This window comes from Crocodylus porosus, unplaced genomic scaffold (assembly GCF_001723895.1).
Source record: "Crocodylus porosus isolate Cpor-Errol unplaced genomic scaffold, CroPor_comp1, whole genome shotgun sequence".
NCBI classification, from domain to species: Eukaryota; Metazoa; Chordata; order Crocodylia; family Crocodylidae; genus Crocodylus; species Crocodylus porosus.
This window is the reverse complement of record NW_017728906.1, coordinates 56672301-56687341: the sequence shown is the minus strand read 5'-3', so window position 1 is coordinate 56687341 and position 15041 is coordinate 56672301.

Genomic DNA, 15041 nt, shown 5'->3' with positions numbered 1-15041 from the left:
TGCTCTTGACTTACTCCTACTGTGTACATGCCAAGTGCCCAAAAGTGAGGCAATGTAACTACATCAGCATGTTGATGGAGGGACTTGTTAAATCTCTCTCTGTCTCAGGTGTGCTCACTGGCATGCATTCCAGACCAAAGTACTTCATTTCCAAGATTTGATGCATAAAGCCTGGGAATGAGTGGGTGAGGTGTGCATCTTGGCAGTGCTCCCAGGCTCACCATGGAGGCAATATAGACATGCCAACTCATTATGCCTTCTTTGCACCTGATGGTTTATAGAGTGAGTCTGCAGCAGTGTAAAGTCAACTTAAAGTGCATTTATATTTACAGGAAATAAAGCCAGCTGTAAAGAGAGTGAGAAGAGAAAAAGTTTCCCTGTCTTTTGGAAAAGAGATTATAGCCTATGAAATATCTGCATGTGCTGAAAATCAAGAGAAATGTATGCTAACCATAACACATGGAAGGAAATTTAAGCTGTGTAAAGGCTGAAACATTTTCAGAACAAGATAGCAAATTTTTATGTAGTATTGCAGCATCTAAAGAGAAATAGTTACCAAACACACAATGCATTGGGTGCTCCAGATAACTCAGGAATATATTTGTGCACTATAGTGTTGACAGGTTTGGACTGGAGTAATAAAACTAATCATATCATATCTTATCCCTAGACCAGACAACCATATAAATCATAGAAACACATGTATGGGAAGCTGGAAGTCACCTGAAACAGATTGGATACAGGTATGCTGACCACAAATGTTCACACACTTTTCATGATGTTCACTTTGGTATCTCACTTGAAAAATGGAAGTATCACTGGGGTATCAGGATAATTAATTGATCTTTGGATGGTATAATTTCAGTTCTGATACCCGTGCATATAAAATACTTCAGGATAGTTTTGCATGAGATTGGGCTTCTAGTGCCTTTTTTCTGCTGGAGCCCTATAACCATCAAGTGAGGTAATTCCATATATCCTGGGTGATAAAATGAGGTACTTTTTTTCTTCTTGTGTGGTAATAGAAAGAATGCAAAAAAGGAAACCCACTGAAAAGCACATTTCATGAATATTCTTAGGCTTCAAATAGCCATTCAGTTTCTCTTAGAAGAGTCACAGCTCTCCCACAAGAAACCACAAGTGTACAGATGTTCAGACTTTTTCCTTCCAGAATAAAAATGGGCACTCCAGGAGAAAAATAACATGGGAACAACCAGGGTTAAATCACTTCCAGGGGAGTTTCTCCTGGGACAGAGAACATGATGAGACTTCTCTCAGAAACCATAGTCCTCCAGCATTCTACCACCTCCTTTCTCAAGGAGACAGTGTGTGACTTGCAGGACTCTGATTCAGGGAGCAGAACACGCTTCCTTCACAATACCCATGTTGTGCTTCAGAGAAACACAGACTGACCATGGGCAGTCTGAGTCAGCCATTCAGGGCTGTCCTTTATACTGCTGCCATCTGTCCCAAGTCAGACTAAGGGAACCTGCAGAGCAGGTTGAAATGATGCTCCCCTGTGGCTATGTAGGTTTAGCACTGGTAGGTGCTGATCTTACAGTACACTCCATGGGTTTGTGTCCTCTAAAAAAAGATACATGCCTGAAAAACAGATATACCTGAAAGTCCATTCTTCCTCTTTTAGAATATGAAGTTTTATATCACCTTAAATATTTGCTGACACTTACCAGTCTCATCAGTGTGTAGTATGTAGGAAGAAACAGATAATGTGTGGCATTTGTCCATGTTGTGCATTTCTCTGATTTGTACTATTTTCTCCATAGATATGGAAAGGTATTACAGTAAAATGTTATTATACAATCCCTTTTAATAGGTTATATAACTAATAATTAACTACTTTGTTATCATCATAACTCATTAATGCACCTGCCTCTTTGCCCTGCAATTTAGGCCATTATGCATTACCACATGTAACAAAGAATGAGGTAACATTATTTTGAGTCTAACAAAGTACACATTTTCTTGGAAATTAACATCATAAGTGTTTCTACTTTAAAACTGGAATAGACAAGGAAGTAAGGGCATGTGTATATGATAAGCAGGGATTTTGGTTTTCTCTGATTTAAAAAAATCTCCATTTTTCACTAAAAGAGTAACCCCATATCCACAATTTTTCATGATTTAAATGAAATACCACACCACTAAATATTGATACCAATATCAATATAGATATTAATGGTGTGGTTTAAATCACATGTTTAAATCACAGAAAAATGTGGATTTGGGGTTACTTTTTTTTTTAAACCAAAAATTGAGGATTTTTTTTAAATCAGAGAAAACCAGGATCCCTGATGATAAGCTTACTGATTCTGGAAGTGGTGCCATCAATATTTGGAACTACTCCATCTTGGCTGTTTCTATACAGTGCCTGGGGTAAGCTGAGTAGCAGTACTGAGTGCCAGTGCAAAATAAACTGGCCTCAATTCGAGAGGCTGTCCATTCAAGAAGAGCAACATTCATGAGACCACCACCTTGAGACACATAGACATAACTTAACTGTGTAGACATAGGTAAAAATCCACCACTGCATGAAATCCAATGACATAAAGCAGCAATCTCAGCAGGCATTGTAAACTCTGAACAGTGCTGAGGTAGCGCTCCTGCAGATGAAGAACAGATTTTAGAGCACAGGATTTCATTGTGTGGCATATAAGCATGTTTCTGAAAATTAGGATCTATTTCATTGTTAGACCAGAAGGATTAAATCTTAAAAAAAATTAAAATGTGTTTGAGTACAGTTCAGCCTGCTTTTCATTCCCTTTTATATGTGTTTATAAATAATGCAAATAAAACAATGATTCTTGATATATTATATCATGCCTCTGATATTATTTCATCTAGAATTTGTTTTTCAGTTGAATAAAGAAAAATTCCATAGGGTTTCCTCACTAGGTACTCATCCCCATTTTATCATTTATCCTTATTTAATCATTAATTTCTCCAGAGAATAAGAGTACATATGGATCACTTGCAGAAGATGTTTTTATCATGTGGCTAAAATGAACAAGATTTGAAGGATAAATACGTATTCTGTGAAATCAATTTTCAGGTTACTAGAAAACAATTTAGGGTTTTGCAAGTGTTAATAGGAAACTGGCAAAATAAGTGTTCAAAACAGTCCAGTGCACCACTCATTCATATATCATACAATCATACAAATGTAGTGGTGGAAGGGGCCTCATGAGATCATTTAATCCATGTAGGATGTAGAATCACTGATACCTAGACAACTTTTGACAGATATTTGTCCAATCATTTTTCAAAACCTTCAATTAACAGATTCTACAATCTCCCCAGGTCACCTGTTCAAGTGTTTTGCTGTTTCTTTTGTTTATCTTTTTCCTAGTATCTCATTTAAATATATATTTCTGCAAATTAAACAACAGTGTATTCTTCCCCTTCCCCCAAGTGGACATAGTGAGAAATTGCTCAATATATAACAACCATAATTGAAAGATTAAAATCATTTCCACCCTATGTCTTCTCTTTTTTACAATTAAGCAAACCCATTTGCTTCAACTTTTCCCTATAGATAATATTTCCCATCTCTAATCATTTGTATTACTTTACCCCTGACTCTCTGATTTATCTGTCTCTTTCTTAAAATGTGGCGCATAAACTGGATACAGCATTTGAGTTTAGGTCTGATTAGCGTCAAAGAGAACAAAAAAATGCCTCCCATGCCTTTTATATGATACTCCTGATATATTAATATTTTCCTGTCTCAAAACAGAATCACCATCTTGAATTTATTTTGTGAAACACCCCAGCCCTCAGATCCCTTTCTACAGTGCTACTACTAGTGAGTAATTCCCAATTTTATAGCTCTACTTTTGATTTAACACCTCTACATAAGTGCCATCTTGCATTTTGTATCTTTTTCATTTTTTTGTCATCCAGAAATCTTACAAATAAGGGGTCTTATTCAAGATAGGTGGAAAGAGTACTTTGAGGCACTGTTGAACCATGAGTCAACTTTGGTGGATTCCACCCTGGAATGCATACCTTGAAAAAGGATCCCACACCGACCCAAGAATAATGAGGCTACTGGACTGGATGGCATACCTGCAGAAATCTACAAGGCTGGTGGCAAGAAACTGGTACTGAGACTCCATGAATTTATTCTCTCATTTGGAACAACAAAGAGATTCTTGGGGACCTGGGGAATGCCAACATGATGACTATCTTCAAGAAAGGAGTTAATTCTGTCTGTGTGAACTATTGAGGTATTGCTCCCCTTTCTACAGCAGGGGAAATCTTCTCCCTCATCCTTCTGAACATTCTTCTACCTCTTCTTGAGGAAGTCCTTCCAGAATCTCAGTGTTTCAGACCATCATATGTGGCAATTGGCATGACCTTTTTTTCCTGCCAAGTCCAAGAAAAGATCAGAACCAACACCAGAACCTGTATGTGGCCTTCAATGACATCAGTAAGACCTTTGATCCCACCAATTGCAAAGTCTTGTGAAAAGTATTGACCAGATTTGGATGTCCTGAAAATTATATCAGTATCCTGAGGCTTCCCCATTGTGATTGTCCTCTGTAGCAAATCAGAGACTGATACATTTATAATCCAAACTGGGGTCAAGCAAGTGCGTGAAATCACCATAACTCTGTTCTCCATTTTTTTGACAGCCATATTGGTTCTCATTAGGGATTGTCTTCCTTCTGGAACTGACATAGAATACTGAATCTCTCTTCAATCTGAGATTTTTTCAGTTGAAGACCAAAGTACTTAAAACATGCATCTTTGACCATTAATATGTCAGTGACTACACCTTCTTCTCATAGACTGAGGAAAACCTCAGACCATGCTGGATCTTTTTGGATACGCCTATTGAACTTTGGTCCTCTCTCTCAAGATTGAGAAAACTAAAGTGCTCCATCAGCCCACCCCAGGCCATAACTATGACACCCCACCCCCAAATTGCTACTAAGAGAAGGACCCTGGAGGTAGTTGAGCACTTCACCTCGGTAGCCACCTCTCTCAGAGACTGAATGTTGATGAGAAGATCCAGCATAAGTGCCTCCTTTGGGAAATTGCTTCAGCATGTCTTTATTTGTCATGATCTCAGGAAAGTTACCAGGATCCAGATCTACAATGAAGTCATCATCTCACTCTACTCTACAGATCTGAAACATGGGTGAATCACTGTAGTCATCTCAAGAACCTGGAGAATTATCACCAACAATGCCTCTGAAAAATCTTCCACATCAAATGGTAAAGTTGCCACACAAATACCAGCATCCTTGCTGAAGTCAATGTTACCAGCACTGAGTCAGTGATCTTAAAGTGCCAGCTTCACTGTAACAAACATTATATGTGGATGTCTGACTCTAGACTCCCAAAAAAGTGTAATACTTCCAGCTTACAAATGGCCTGAAATCTAACGATGGCCAAGGGAGACACTACAAGGAGGCACAGAAGGCATACCTCAAGAAAAGAGATGTTGAAGTCAAGACTTTGAAGGAACTGGCTGCTGACCACCTTCAATGGCCCAGAAGATTCCTGTTCTGAGGTAAAGCTTCTCACCCTCAAAGCACAGAATAGAGACGAGAGAAAGGAAAAGGAGAGAAATCCTGGACTATAGTCTACTGTCACAGGGGCACTGAGGTGCCCTGTTCCTAGGCAGGAATAAGGGCAGCTGCCAATTATAAGGGTAGCTCAGGTGCTGGTTGCTGGGGCAACCATGCTGGTCAGGTGACCAGAAGGGGGCAGGGCCGGGCCTTTATTAACAGCCCAGGCCAAAGCCTAGCTAGCAGTTCCCTGCTGACAGCTGGAGATGCAAGAGCTCTGCAGTAGAGCCAAGCAGAGCAGAGGCGAGCGGTTCAGCCTGTTCACCTAGGCTGCTGCATCATGGAAAGGGGGAGAGAACCCTGACTGGGAAGCTTAAAGGTGGGACATAGTGGCCATAAGGGTACGGCACTTAAGTTCTAGCCAGGAGGCTTATTTTCGGTTATAGCCAGTTGGCTCACGGCTTTACACTTCTTGTTTGTTATTGCTACATACCAGAGGACCAGGTGAGGCTGTAGGGGTGTGAGGAGGCCTCACGGGAGCTCCCCAGCAACCTGAGGGTTCCTGGTGCCCTGTGGGGTACAGTGAGCGGTGCTGGGTAGGCATAGCTGTTCACGCCGGTGTGACGCGGTGTTGAGGGATGTTGACCCCAGCCCTGTGGGGCGATAAGCGGAGAAGCCCAAGTAGGACGAAAGACCCTGACGATGGTCTAGGGGGCCAGGCATGGCTACGGCCACTTGAGCCCCAACCGTGAGAAGGACCTGAGAAGCCCCGAAAGGGGAATAAGCTTATTGAGAACCCTGATGAGTGCTAGGAGTGCTTAAGCATGAAGAGACTGGCCCGAAAGGACGCAGTCTGTATGAGGGAATCCCCAGGAGCGGGCACACGTACTGAGGGAAGCCCCAGTAGGGGTGCGGACTGGAAAGGGTCCCAGAGGGGCGCCACAGTGGTGGGGACTCCAAAGGGTCAAAGGGGCCAGGTAAGGCTCAGGCCGCCATAGCCCAACTGGGAAAAGTACTGTCAGTAAGCCCGAGAGAGCTAACGGATAGAGGGGTGCCGGTTGCATGACAAGCCCAGGGGCGCCGGGCAGGGCACAGAAAAGAAAAGGACCTGATAATGTCTGGAAGAGCTGCGAGGCTTGGGGTGTGCTAAAGGGGAGGTAGGAGGCACACATAGCCCATAAGGCTGGGGGGTGCACCAGGTCACTCCATACAGAACAGGGGGACAGTATAAGCATAGCATGGTGTCCAGGGCGACAAGAGGCAGCCTCCCTTCTAGAACCATATAACAACAAGACGTGGCAGGTGAGTAAGAAAGTGCTGGATCGCCTAATTGGCACAGCAGGGGGTGCTCCTAGGCCCCACCCCGTGACATCTACCTTACCCTGAAGAAAGACCTGCAACTTCTATGGACAGGTCTGTGGCTCAAAGATTTGACTCATAAGCCAGCTCAAGCCCCATCAATGAGCTGTGGTAAATATCATCCTCAAATTGAAGGATACCCATTACCACTAACAAAGTTATCTTCTATTCAGGTTTTTAAGTTACTACTAAAAATAATGTATATTGTTTCATCTACAGAACTTCTTGGTTCTCCTTGAAATTATGTCTCAGTTTGATTTTAAAAAAAAGATAAATATGATTTGACTATGTAATCCAACTTATTTATGTATCCAAACATTTGTGTGTTTTTGACAATGTATGTCAGTAAAGAAAATATCCTCCAAAGAATCCTCCGAAGTCCAGGTATATCCTATTTCCTCATCATTTTCTTGGCTAATTATCATGTATAGAGAAGGTAACTGGGTTGGTTTGACAAGATTTGTTCTTAGCAAATCACTGTTGGCTCTTTTTTCACATTATTACTCTCAGTGCTTATAAATGCTTAAAAATTTGTTCCAGTATTTTTCTGGGAATGGAAGTTAGGCTGACTGGTCTTTAATTCCCTAGGTCATCCTCCTTTCCATTTTAAAGATCAATACAGTCTTTGTTCTTCTCTTTGCCTCTGGGATGTCTTTCATATACCAGGAAAACCATTAATGGTTCAGAAATTTCATTGGTGCATTTTTGAAATATTCGCAAGCGTAGATTTCACCAGATAAACTTGAATAAATCTGACTTGTCTAGATATTCTTTAACCTTATCTTTCCCTGTTCTTATCTGTGCTTATATTCCTCTGTTAAAACCAATTACATTAAATATCTAGTCATAATTTACTTCATTTGTGTAGTCTGAAGCAAAGAAGGCATTGTAACTTTAGCCTTTTCTGTGTCTTCAATTATTTGCTTTTATCTATTTGATAATAGTTCATTTGTCAGTGAATTATTAGCATAGATTAACATTCCTCATGTCTTCAGAATGCCCACTTTCAATATAAATATTTATATTCTAGCTGAACTGGATTTTCTGCTTTGATTGTCAGAAATGTCAGTGGGATTCCAAAATAAGTTTACCAACTAAGGATTCTGATGATCTGCTAAATGTCATGACTCTTTTCACAATGGCATTTATATTAATGCTATACCTAGGTGAACAATTGGAAAAACAACTTACTGTTCAACTGATTGCACTTTCTTTGTGTTCTGTAGATTATATTTCTGGCAAAGTAGAGTAAATGTGTTTTGAGAGATGCTCCCTTTCAGGAGGTGAGGTCATTACTCCCAGCAGTTCTTATAAGTGCTATTCTATTGCTAAAGTTGTCAGGTAGGATATTTAGTATGCAACATAGGAATTATTTTTTGGAGTGTTTGGGAAATGCCTGAGGGCATGGGGGGTGGAAGAGGGGGCAATTTCCTGGAGGTAAAAAGGGATACACTAATCTGTGCTTGAGATGACAAAACAGTTATACAGTTTATCTGTTGAGGTTGTGAGCACAGCAGAAGAATACCAGGTTGGGAAGATAACCTACTTAATCTCATCACATTTTTATTTTCATATACTGTGTGTTTTGTAGGGAAGTGGATATTTATTTTTTTAAATGTGCTTAAAGTTAATATTTCTGGGTTCTTTGGTTAATGAATATAAGCAAATCAGACTACATGTAATCCATCCAGGACATGGATATCTTAACTTTATCATTCCAACATACACACAATAGAGTTTACTAAAATTAAGCTGAGGTTCTAGTCCAGTGGCAACACATAAGGGTTGTGCAGGGCTGCACGTGCACTCCCTGAGAGTGCTAGTGCACCCCTTGACAGGCAGTGTTCCCCACTTAGGTGGTGGGCTGGGGGGGCAGGTGAGAGCAATGGTCCCCCTGCTGGGGTGGGGAGTGGCAGTGCCAGGAGAAGTGATCCCTGCGGTCCCTCTATAGCCAATTGTGCTGACTAGGTGGGGGGAGTTCCCTGAAACTGATTGTGGTGACCTGGAAGTGCCAGCAGCATGCCCAGAAGTGTCAGGGTCAGTGCAATTGGCCATGGTGGGACCCCTCCCGGTCAGCATGATCAGCTGCTGGGTGACCCCCTTGGTCACTGATTGGCTGCTGGGAGGGATAACTGCCCCCCCGACTCAGGAGGCACCAGTCACCCATGTTCTAGTCCATGAAACTTAGTATTTTTTTCCAGTATAAAAAGGTGAGGTAAGAACTGGAATGCTGAAGGTGATGATAATGAGCCATCAGGAACATGTCACAATTATTCTTAGCTTTCAAGCATTTCAAAAACTGGTAAGTATGCTGCTAAGTTCTGTAAAGTAAAATGAACAAGCAGACGCTTAAGATACGCTGAAAAGTAAGGCATAAATGCAGATTATCTTTTCAGCAACTCATTAAAAAGATACTGAAGCAGTTTTAAGATTTTTTTTTTTCCTCTTAGAAACATATGGGGGGAAAAATAGACTTAGATGTAAATGAGATTCCCTAGAGTTATCATCACTATTACAGAGATAGAAACAGTCCTGAGTATATGGGAAATTATCATGTAGAAAAGACTGATACATTTATGAACATTTTGCTGAATCATGCCTTGATGACTTATTTCTCATTACGTGTACAACAATATTACAACACTTACACTAATCAATTATATGTCATGGTCATAACTTTCCTTTTTTCTTTGCAAAGCTTTAAATTTCATTGTAATATCAGTTTTAGCTTCACTTTAATTTCTTTACCATATAAGGAACGTTAAGTGGCCAAGCAGAGTTTCACACATTCTAGACCTGAATTTAGATCTGGATGTTAATGATTTGGGAATCAAACAGGGGATGTGATTCTAAAGAACTACAGAAGCTAAAAAAAAGTTTGTATTACTGGAAAAAAAATTGGCCAGAGAATTAGCTGGTGTAAATAAGAATCTTTGCATTCTCATGAGCAGGCACACCAATTTAAAGCAAGCTGGGAGTCTGTCTCACTATTTCCAGAAATGTAATAATTTTTATTGAAATTCAAAATGGACAGGTGTTGCCTACTGTGGTATCATATATTACAGGTATTAGAGAAACATTGACTAGACTTTGATAGTGTGTCCAGGTTGGCTGATCTCCCCCAGCAGGCTTTAAACTAGGCACATTGGGGGAGGGGCAGGGGAAGAGGGAGGAAGAGGACAAAAGGAGCCACAGAACACCAAACCAAGAGACACCCACAAGAACAGCCCAGTCAAGTCAGGCAATGAGCACAAGAAATACCCAGGTAAGAAACAGGGGCCTGGACAGTCCGGGGATTGCGGAAAAGTGCATACAACCTCAGGAGGCCTTAAATGCCTCTATACTAATGCTTGCAGTATGGGGAACAAGCAGGAGGAACTTGCCCTTCTGCTAGCTAACACAAAAACCAGACATAGTGGGGCTCATTGAAACTTGGTTGGATCCAACGCACGACTAGGTGGTAAACATCAAGGCAGGCTAGAACAGGGAGGAAAGGTGGGGGTTTGGCACTCTACATCAAAGAACAATACACATCCTCTACACTGCTCTGCACATTCAGCACTGGGTCTGAAGTAGGGCAGCTGAGATGCTCTGGGTCAGAATACAAGGGGGCTGGAGGGAAAGGGACCTAATGGTGGGGGTCTACTACAGGCTACCAAACCAGGGAGAAAAGCTGGACTGGGAATTCTCAGGTCATCTCACAGAGGCAGTTAAGTCAAGGGACATGATCATCATGGGTAACCTAAACTACCCGGACTTCTGCTGGGAAGAGCAGTCAGCCAGGTCTGACCACTCACATAGGTTCCTAGCTGAGATACAGGACCTCCACCTAACCCAGGAGGTTCACAATCCCACCAGGGGAAATGCCTTGTTGGACCTGGTCCTGGCCACGGGCAACAACCTGGTGAGGGGACTGTGGTGCTCAACCACCTGGTCATTAGCAACCATTGCCTACTGCAATTTACCATCCAGCACAGGGTATCAAAGGCCTGCAGCAAGGTAATAGCCCTGGACTTCAGGAGGGTGAATTTCAATGAGGTAAAGAAACTAGTCAGGGAGGCACTGAGGTTCTGGAGGGGAGGGAAGTTGGGAGTCCAAGAAGAGTGGTCATTCTTTAAGGAGACAATCCTCCAAGCCCAAAGTGTGACAATCTCTACACAGATCAAAGGGGGCAAGAGTGCTCAAAAGCCCCCATGGCTCACCAAAAACATACATGAATACCTCAAAGACAAAAAGGAGGTGTACAACCAATGGAATGGAGTGGCTATCACCAACGATGATTATACCTCCTTGGCTTGAGATTGTAGGGGGGCTATTAGGAAGGCTAAGGCAGAGATGGTACTGGATTAGTGATCTGGATCAAAGATATCAAGAAGTCCTTTTTTAAATACATAGGGGGTAAAAAGAAGGTACCAAATAATGTGAGGCCTCCACAGGACATGTTTGGTAATCTGGTGGTTGCACCAGATGACAAAGCTAATCTCTTTAACAGATTCTTTGCTTCCATTTTTCTGAGCAGGGACAGGGGCATCCCCCCATTGGGATCCCATATGGACCCAGCAGAGGTGCAGCCAGGCCCAGGGTCAGTGAGGACCTAGTCAGGGAACTTCTGGAGGGACTAGACGTGTTGAAATCAGCAGGTCCTCATGATCTCCACCCCAGAGTGCTTAGGGAGTTGGCAGAGGTCATTGCAGGACACCTGGCACAGCTTTATGGGACTCATGGTGGTCTGGTGAGGTACCTGATGACTGGAAAAGGGCCAATGTGGTCCCCATTTTCAAAAAAGGGAGGAAAGAAGACCCAGGAAAATTAGGCATCTGTGGTGTCGACACCTATACAGTCAGATGGGTCTCAAATTGGCTGGAGGGCCACACCCAGAGAGTGGTGGTGGATGGGTCATTTTTGACCTGGAGAAATGTGGGAAGTGGGGTTCCTCGGGGCTGCACTGTTCAATATCTTCATTGGCGATTTTGGACAAGGGGGTGAAAAGCACCTTGTTCAAGTTCACAGATGACACTAAGATGTGGGGAGAAGTGAGCACGCTAGAAGAGAAGGACAGGCCACAGCTAGATCTGGACAGGTTATAGAAGTGGGCAGATGAGAATAGGATGGGTTTCAATATGGACAAGTGCAAGGTGTTGCACCTGGGGAAGAAGAACCAGCAGCATACTTACATGCTGGGGAACTCCCTTCTTGTCAGCAAAAAGGCAAAGAAGGGTCTTCGAATCACTATTGTTTCCAAGATGAACATAGACCGCCAATGTGGGGATGAAGTCAGGAAGGCTAACTGCACTTCATCATACATCCATAGATGCATCATGAGCAGGTCCAAGGATGTGATCCTCCCCCTCTATATGACATTTGTCAGGCCACAGTTGGAGTACTGCATCCAGTTCTGGGTGCCACACTTCAGGAGGGATGTGGACAGCACTGAGAGGGTCCAGAGGAGAGACAGTTGCATGATCAGGGGGCAGCGGGGCAGGCCCTATGATGAGAGGCTATGGGACCTGAACCTGTTCAGCCTCCACAAAAGAAGGCTGAGAGGGGATATGGTGGCTGCCTATAAACTTGCCAAGGGGGACCAGCAGGCAATGGGAGAATCCCTCTTCCCCCAAGCACTGCCTGGGTTAACAAGGAACAGCAGCCATAAGTTGACTGAGAGTAGATTCAGGCATGATATCAGGAGGCGCTACTTCACTATCAGGGTGGCTAGGATCTGGAACCAACTTCCAAGGAAAGTGGTGCTTGCCCCTACCCTAGGAGCTCTTCAAAAGGAGGCTAGACAGTCACCTAGCTGGAGTCATTTGACCTCAGGATCCTTTTCTGCCCATGGCAGGGGGTCAGGGTAGATGAGCTTCTTACATCCCTTCTGACACTACCAAACATTGAAACTATGAAACTATCTTGAACAGTGTGGGCCCAAGGACGGAGCCCTGGGGGACCCCACTGCCCGCATCCCTCCATGTAAAAAATGACCCACCCACCATCACTCTTGTCAGTAGATAAGTGGTCTCTAACCTTTTAAAGGTGAAGATCACATTTGAAGTAAAGGGGCAACCCAGGACCTACTGCCACCCTCTCTGCCCAGGGATGCATGGGGGGGAGGGTCCAGCTGTGGGACCCCCCCCCATGTGGCCCTGGATGAGCTGATCATCCTTGCACCTGTGCCCAGCAGCTCTCAGGGCAGATGGTGGCTTTGGAGGGAGGCAGTAACTGCAGCCACCTGACCCCCTCCTCCCAGCACTGCTGGGAGTCGCTCCTAGCACAGTGTGCTCCAGGCCCCACCAGGAAGAGCCTGGCACAGCCCCAGCCCCAGCCTACAGTGGCAGCTCACCCTGCTACACATGTAGTTGCAAGGGCACACACCCCCTGTGCCCTCCTGAGGTGCAGCCCCACCCCCTGGGCTCAGTCCACCCACCCCCCAGAGCCTCACTTACATGACCCCTTGCTCCTGCCTCTACCTAACTCCTTCTCTCACTGTGGAGATATCAATCTGGTTTCCGACCCTTCTCTCCCCACCTGCTGGGCTGGAGGGGGTGGGGCTCAGCCTCCCCTAGCCTCAGATTGACACTCTGAGTCTCCAGAATCGACCAGTTGATCACAATTGACTGGTTGGTGACCACTGGTGTAAATGCACCCATTGGGTGTGTCTACATGGGCATCTGCTGTGACACCAGTTTACTCATGAGTAAATTACTCATTAGTAAATGGTGCTGAGCAAGTGTCTACATATGCAGGGAAGTGGAAGCAGATTTTCTGCCAATCTGCTCCCATTTTCTGCTCCCATTTTATGTATTGAACCCCTGGCTGCTGCTGGGAGGAGCTCCAGGCTCCAAATGCAGTTGCCAGCAGCCAGCAGCAACCCTCTTCAAAAGGCATACCTGCTTGCTGCTCTCTGGGTGGGAGTAGTATGCCCAGTGCAGGGACAGCATGCAGCAGCACTGTCCTTGCTACCTCTGTCTCCCTGTGCTATGGCTCCTCCAGACCCTGCCCCTGGCAACTATAACCAGTGTCTTGGGCTCCTGCTGGCCTCCATTCTGGCCCTACTGTTCCACTGCACATACCATGGCTGTCTCACCCCTCCTGGCTCCTCAATGTGTGGTGACCACCTGTCAGGCCACTGCATACCATCCCAAGGCTGCCACTATGCATCTGCCACCTTGACACCATCTGCCTAGCCAGACCTTGCCAGGGATGCTGATGACAGGCTCCAGGATGCCACCTCTGGGGCTGCTGTTACCTTCTTGGGCCTCCAGATCTGCCACCTCGAACAGCCAGTCCAGCCAGGGCTGGTTGCACATCTTCCAGCACTCTTGGGATGATAAGCAGTGACTGGAGCCCTTCAAGATGACATGGGCCACTTTCAGGGACGTCGTGGAGCATCTCTGCCTGCACCTGGACTGGCAGGACACTGGCATGTTGCCTCCCCTTCTCATGGACACCATGGCCCTTACCCTGCTCAAGATGTCCATGCCCCCCAGCCTGTTGTACACTGGCCACATGTTTGGTGTGGGCAAGGTCACCCACAGGGAGGCCATTCTGGAGGTGTGAGGCATCCTCTAGAACATGTTGGCAGACACCGCTGTCCACATGCATGAACCCCCGGTGGTGGTGGTAGGGTTCAATGCCCTAGGATTCCCCTAGTGCATCAGGGCCCTGGATGGGACTCACATCCCTGCCACCTTCCTGCCCCTTGGAGACCATCCCTATTACAGCTGGATGGGCTTTCACTCCATGGTGCCATCATGGACCACTGCAGGGCCTTCATGCACATGAGCACTGGCTGGACAGGCAGTGCCCATGATGCCCATGATTTCAGGAACTCTGGCCTATTGGGCCTAGTGGAGAGTGAGCACTTCATTCCAGGGGTGCTGGACCTGCAGCTGGGTATCATGGCTGTCCTAACCATCCTCATCTGTGACCCCGCCTGCCCACTCCTGCCCTGACTAATGCAGTTCTACACCAGTGTTACCAGATTTGCCCGCTACTTTGGGGTGTGCTCATTTATTAGGGCTAGGGTCTTGGTAATTCTATCAATGTGCTGCTTGTGTTACTTGTGTTTCTATAAAGAGCTGTATCTCTCCCTTCTGCAAGCCCTCACCCCCAATGGAGCTATCTTGCAGGACTCAGTTCAGTGGGGCTGGG